Source organism: Parus major, chromosome 3, assembly GCF_001522545.3.
Source record: "Parus major isolate Abel chromosome 3, Parus_major1.1, whole genome shotgun sequence".
Classification (NCBI taxonomy): domain Eukaryota; kingdom Metazoa; phylum Chordata; class Aves; order Passeriformes; family Paridae; genus Parus; species Parus major.
In genome coordinates, this window is record NC_031770.1 from 47,920,543 (window position 1) to 47,928,185 (window position 7,643).

The following is a 7,643-nucleotide window of genomic DNA, read 5'->3' on the forward strand; positions in this document are numbered from 1 at the left end:
CACTGGAGGTCTCAGGAATGAGGAAGAGAAATATATGTCTTACTAAACAGGCTTTTGGTAGCCTCTCATCCTAAAGGTTAAAGTTTGGTCTGAATTTTTTTTTACCATTGTTGTTTGTTGATATTAGCCTCTCCAGCCACTGGGTTCCTTTGCTAAATTATTTTTATTCACGTGTCAGAACACTAGCTTCCAACAGCAATTGGGTTTAAGGAACTGGCTGGCCACTGGAAATGCCACTGAAATTTTAATAGCCTCATGATCATTACACAATGAACTGGTGAAATGGTTTAGCTTGTAAGACAGCCATGTAGCTTCCTTTTTTTCTGATCCATAATGTCTTCTGTATCTTTCTTCCTTCAAGACTGCTTTAAGACTACTTCTTCTAATCTTTCTTGTGTTAGTCTCTCCTCCACTTCCTCTACAACACCATTTTCTCTTATCTCCCTTCTATTTTCATCATACCAACTGTAAGTCTTGTTATTCTTTAATAACTTTTCTTTTTCTTTGTTTTTTGGTTTTGGTGGGTTTTTTGTGGTTTTTCCCGCCCCCCACTGTATTTTTATTTCCTTTTGCCATTAATGTTATTTTTTCCTGACCTCAATTTAGCCCTTTCATTTTTTACCTTTTTTTTTCCCAATTTCTTTCTTCATGCTCACTTTCCTGTTTTTCTGAGCTTTTTCCACTCCAAAGTGAATGAGAGATTTTTCCTGTTTCTACTTGTCAGCCAGTGGTGAGAAAGGGACCAGCAGCAGGTTCAGCCAGTTAGACCAGGAAAGCTGCAGGAGGCACATTCTTGCCCGAAGCAGAGGGATGCATTTAACTTAGTCTGCAGCTGTATTAGAAGCCAAATTTGTAGCTGAAGGGATGGTGAGAATGACGGAAAAAGTGGAGGTAGTACACATGGACAATTGCCCTGTGAATATGAGGATGCAGAGCTCTTGGACGCTATGACTGAGCAGGTTTGCATGCTGTGTTACCTACGTGCTTCCTTGATCTGGTGGGGGATGCACAGAGTGCTTCCTCTGCTCCACACAGTGTTTCCCAAAAGTCAAGGGCAAAATAAATCTGCAATTGTACACAAATACTGTGATCACAGACAGGGTGTTCTCCTGGAACAGCACAGGTGACTGAATGCTTTCATATAACAGTGGGTTTTGAGGGAGATGTCCCAAAGTACTGCTTTTACTGATAGTAACATACAAACAGTGGAGACCAAGGCTGGAATGGAAGGCTGGGGATATTTTGGAAAAAAGGCTTCAGTGGTCAAGTAAAACACTGGATAACAAAGCATATTCAGAAGAGGACTGAATTAATATTAATTGAAAGTTAGATCTGAATTTAGTCTAGAAATGCATGCCTAGTTTTCTGCCCACTGTATGCCATCAGCTGTATGAGAGCACCTATGAACAGAAAGCTAAGATTATGTGATAGCATTAAGCCTGCCTGGGGCTTTGCTTCCTGGCACTGTGACTCACTCTTTTCTCCCAGCCACAATTTAACTGGGTGATGCAGGCTTGAACCTGTAATACATTCTGAGGATACAGGAGAGTTCTACTTGTACTCGAACAATGTAGCTGGAGAAATACAGGTACTGTTTCTCTGTCAGTTGTAAAATATATCTGGGATGCATGCATGCATGCAAAACTATTATTAGACAACCATAAATATATACTGGAAAATCCAGAAAAATAAATACTAATTTTTATTAAAAAGAAATGTAAAATTTATATAAATGTAAAACAATGGTGAAAAAAGTGAAGTAATAGAAGGATCCATCTGTCCAGAAGGGTAAGAGAAACCAGCCATGAAGAGGTCATGTCAAACAGTGACGTTTGCTGGCAAACTCCTGGAGATACCCCTGATGATCACAGGCAGAAGTCTCCTTAATGAGGCCTGATGGTCTTGCACAGAGGATGGGATAGTCTTTCTCACCTGTAATCTATGCAAGTAAATGATGGACTTGGAATACCAAGCTAATACATGGCTCTCAAGCTTACTCATTCCCCAGTTATGGGCTTCCTTCCTCTTAGCCACATTCTGGGCTATGTTAGTTTTATTGTTACTTCTGTTCTTTTGAAAAGTCTTTTGTGCCTTTGGAGGTATCAGGAGGTGAATGGATACCGTAATGCTGAGGCACTGAGTGACTGACTCTCTTATCATCTGCCTGTGACTGCAACACATAAAGCAGGAGCAAGGAGTAGTGAAAGTGCTACAGATCTGCTGATTTCTTCCCTGACTTCTAGTAAATCTCCATCTGCATAGACAACAGACTGAGGGAAACAGCTTTTGAATTGTGCAAGGCCCTTACTTTCCATTCACAGTGACACCACATGATCTCTTCCATAAAGTCAGGGTCATTTTGGTCTCTCATCAGCATAGAAGGCAAGGCAATGATCTGTGTGGTGATGATCAACTCTTAGCATCTACAGCTGAACACAGAGGCCATGAGCATCTGAAGGTGGCGAGAGGTGAGAGGATTTACTCAATCAGCAGCAAAATGTAGCATCTCCATCTGGGCATGGGTGGACTCTGTACTAGGGACCACCCAGACATAAGATGCCCTAGGATGGCATTTTTGTGTGTTTTAAATGGCTCTAAAACTGAAGTACTGAAAGGCACTAGAAATTCCTAATTATGTTTATATTGATAACTCACCATATTGTTTTGTGTCACTCTTAACTAAAAATCCTTATCATTCTTAGTTTATCTTGGTTAAAAAATGTAGTTTTCCTGTACCACACTGAATAATATCTGCAGCTACAGAAATGTTACTGAGGATATGACTTGGAAACATAGATACCAAATTACATAGATGCTTAGAGTGATGAGTGACAACCAGACACTGCAAAATAATAAATAAATCCATGTTGATTGACACATTTAATTTAAATAATTTATAATGTATTTATTTTGTAACAACCCTTTAGAACAGAAGCATTTGTTGCATCTTTCATGTGGAGAAAAGTAGGAAAACTGAAACAAAAAGCATTGTGATATTTGTAAACTGTTCTAGTAAGTCCCCATTCTACTCACACACTTAAGCAAGAGAAATTCAATCATGACTCATCCCATCCTCTGCACCTTCTAGAGTTCACTCCTGTGCATGAGCTTCCTCACATGCAGCCAGCTTCTTTTTTGTGGTGGGACACAGAATGGAAAAGATAACTATTACAGCAGACATGGAAATACAGCTGTTATGCATTAGACTTAAATATACATCATGCTTATTCACTCATTACACATTTAGCTGAAGATATAGATGTTTTACACTGCAGTCTTTGCTGCACAATTTCACAGCAATGACAGAAGACATGGACATGCCCTTTCCTCTCTCCCTTCACATTCAAAAGGGCAAACTTCTCTAACAAAATAAACTAACCATACCAATGCATTATTTGTTGACCTCAGTGCTGTTGTGTGGCTTAAACATGAGGCCATATAATGGAGCAAGCTGTATTATGATCAAAGTATATTATGGTTTCAGTGTCATTTATGTGGAGATTGTGTTGGAATTTATGTTGCAACTGAGTATCTTTCTTACAACTGGTTTTAACTGCAAGTTGCTAAAATTAATATTTTAACTGAGGTGTTCAAAACCTGACCAGTTTGAAGATTTTTTTTAGGGATACATGAAGTTTGATGCATGCTACCCTATGTCAGTTTTCAAGATCCTGCTGCCAAGGACAGGATTTCAAACCTTTCCAGTCTAAAGGTTTTTTTGGTCTTTGACTTGGGACAGTCATTTCCCCCCTCTGCCCCACACTAGTTTATTATTGAGAAATGGTTGAACAGGTCTTGTTGACAGGTTTTGGAGCTTTTTAGCCCAAGGCAGATGCCTGGAACGGATAAGGTTTGCTTAGGTTTCAAGCAGGTTAAAGAACAATATCGGAGATCCTCAGTCTTCATTACTGGGAAAGCTAGTAGTTCCTGCTGCAATACTGTATTGTTTGTCCTCATTGCTCCTCTCTTCTGTAGGTATTTGGAAATGGTTTTTTAGCCCTGCTCTCAACCATTAAAAAACTCAAACAAAACAAACCAAATAAAAAAAAACAAACAAAAAAATCTCAAACCCAAACCAGACAAAACCAAAAAAAACCCAAACAAGACACAACAAACAAACAAACCCACAAAACAAAACGACAACAAAAAAAACCTGTCAGGCTCAATCTGTATCAAATTTATTTGATAAATAATAAATGAGAATGTATTTTGCTAAACAAAACAGTGGTTTTGTTCAGTCATCATTTCTTAAATAAAATTATGGAATAACATATTTGGAAGACAGTGTGTGACTACTATGATGCTGTGAGAATGATGCTGGGTTTAATGCCCAATCACTTTACCTTTATTTTTAGACAAAAGGGTTTTTAGGTTCATCATTCACTGAGAAAAGCACTGTTTTTTGTTTTTTTACTTTTATTTTTTATTTTTAATTGCTTTGTAAGCAGGATTAGAGTGCCCTTGAAGTCATTTTCTTTCTTGAGTGTGTATTCCATCACAGTGTTCCAGTTCTTAACCTGCCCCTGGCTGTATGTGCCTTTTTTGCCAGATCCTTCCTGAGGAGCAGCACCACTCAGTCCATAAAGAGCTGGCAGCCAGGGAGTGGGCTCTGAGCACTTTTGCCAGCTGGCTGATCAGCTGAGGGACAAAGACAATAGCTTATCTATGCTTGCTCTGGTCAGCTCCCAAGACATTCTTGTCCTTCAGATTGGCATGACAGCTGGCTCAGTGCCAGTTTTTGTCACTGAACTGCTGTTCTACGTATACACAGCTTCTTTTTGCTACAGTTATTTATCACTTTCGCATAATTTTACTTGTATTTGTGGTGGCCATCTAAGCCACTGCTGCCTGATTTCTGCATTGTTAGCAATAGTCATAAGGTACTGTCAGTTGGATCTTGTTAAGCTGCAGTTTTATTCCATCAGCCTCTATTCTATGGAGATTTCATTGCCTACACACCTCTAAACTGTCTGAACATAAAAGGAAATAAAGACCTCATTCTAGGCATAAATCCCAGCAACTGAGCATCAGTGTTTAGTGCTTTTGATATAGCTTTCTAAAAGGTAGCTGCAGGTGGTGTTGTCAGTAAATAATTTTGCACTTGTCTGTATGTGATGTTTCAAAAGCCCATGTTCACTGGTTTTAGCTTGTTTTTTTTTTAATCCATTTGGCTCCATAGCTAGTTAGAGAGGTGAACTAATTAAAGAAAATAATGAGCCATACCCATAGCAGATCAATGTATTTGGAAATTTTTTGCAAGTTGAATAACAATCAAGCTGAAAATTAGAATGTAAATTTTGCTAATTCCATAAGTAACAATGAGGAAGAAAATGGGCATCTGGTTTGATGTCTGCTATCGATATTATTTTGTAGTTTTCAAAGTACTGCTAAGAGAGTACACAAAGCTGCCACTGAGTTGCATATTTAGGTTCAGTGTTGTTCTTCCAAATGGAGTACTTGGAGTGCAGTTACAATCTTTATCTCGCCTTCCATCTCACCATGGTAACATGAATTATGTACCAAATCTTTCTACTTCCAAGTACCTTATTTTGTGAACAGTCTGTTTATGTTGGAGATAATATTTTCAGTCTATAGTGTTTGTATCATTCACAAGCAACTAATTCAGAACAGACATCTCGCAGTCCAGTCATGATGAAAATTGTCATAGCCTAAAATGAAGTGCTGATTTTCTATTAGTACCTATTTTTGTTTCTTCAATGTCTCTTTTCATTATTTTTCTGCTATTTTCTCCTGGTAAGACATTATACTAAAGAAATTTGACTTCTCTAAACATCCTTTTAAGATATCCAGTTAAGCTGAACACCAGACACAATTTGTTAGTCTGTCATTTAATTTATAGAAACAAAAAGTACCTGACTACTTCTGAAATTATGTAGTCTGCAGTTTGTTCCCTTGGCTTTTCAATCTAATGCTGTAACTAGTGGTGCTGATCTCAGCAACTTAAAAGGTGTCTATTTGCTTTTGTCATAGTGATAGTTCTCAAATATTAAGCCTGCCTCAAACATCCTCACAGCAAATTCAGTGTGATAAAGTATTGTGGGCCACGAAATGCAAAGCCACTCCTTTTCCAAGCTGTTGCAGCTCTGAGTCAGTGATTTGTCTCTGTGACAGACATACTAAGTTCTTCGCACATAACTTCTAGATGAAGGACATTTTCTTCCTAACAACAAGCTAGCTGGTCACAGAGCTCAGGACTCATCTCTTCTGAGCTACTTATGCAATTTCTTGATGTCATAGATGCAGAACACCAAAGAATCCAGTTCTTGGCAGAAGGGAAATCACTTACAGAACAGAGAGTTAACAGATTGCATACATAGAAGTTCAATTTAGAACTGAAGGTGTTTATTTAAAATGTCCCAAAGCTACAGTTGACATTACTAACTTTTGCTGGGCCTAGGAAACACTTTGTCTTATATGAGATTGTGTGTGTGCTAGAGATCAGAGAGCTTTTTTATCAAAATTGTTTCTCAGATGCCTATGAAGTTTTTTAACAACCATAACCAGTCTTTTCAAAAAGCAGCTTGTCACATGGCACGTATGGATACCAACCAAGAACTTTTTTTTCTTTTTCTCCTGAATGCAAAAATTTCTTCTGGCAGCCTCCTATAAACTACTTCAAAGAAGTCTCAAGTCCTTTTTTTTTCCCCCCAGATGACCTACTATTCTGCTTCTCAGAAAAATTAGTCAAGATGTTTGAAATTTGAGGAGTGCGCAAAACAGGAAATTTGATTTTTTTTAAACCAATAATGTGTTTCAAGGGTCCTGATTTCATTTTCAGTGATTTTTTTGTTCATATCTCTCATTTACTGTGAATACATCAATGCACAGGTATATTATAGTATATCTGTAAAGGGGTAAGGCCTGCAGAAAATTCAGTAGTTTTGGAAAACTACAAGGCTGACAAGAATAGTCTCAATCCAACACAGTACTTAAATTATGCTTAGTGTCAAATATATGAGTTAGTGTAGGACAGCTGAGATTCACGCCTCAGAGCTGACATGTTCCAGTGCTCTATCAAATGACTGCTGAGAGAGCAAAGAATACAGGTTACCTGCACAGATTTGGCACATCCAGCAGTGGGAGTTTCATCCATGCCCTGGATTTGCTGTATTCATCCAGCACACATCAGCCAGTGGCCTCTTAAACTCTTCGTTTACTATGCCAGGAACTGCTGCCCATTCTAGATAGCTTGAATTCCAACCATGTGCTGTCACTTTGGTTGGTATTTTTCAGTGGACTTTTTTGCACAGTACAGGTGACTGAAACCATGCTAGGAAATAGGGCTCTACTTGAAAACCAAGCATTCAAAATTATGAAATGCCAGAAATTAGGCTGTCCATCCAACTTTAATTTGGCACTGTATATGTGCCGGTCCTTAATGGCACAACTATACTCTTTCCCTGTTCCCAGCTGCCATGGAGTTACTTTACCTTTAAGAAAAGTTGAAGTTTCTGGGAACTGCCTGGAGTCTTTTCTCCTGACCAATTATTGGTCATTGCTGAGAACTGACAGCAGTTTAGGCCATTGAAAAGTGGGATCAACTTGTGAACCCTACCTTAAAGTGTAAAACCAGAGCTGTCTTGGCTTTCTTTGTTTCCTGGCTGTGAAGCGTTGCGGAGCTC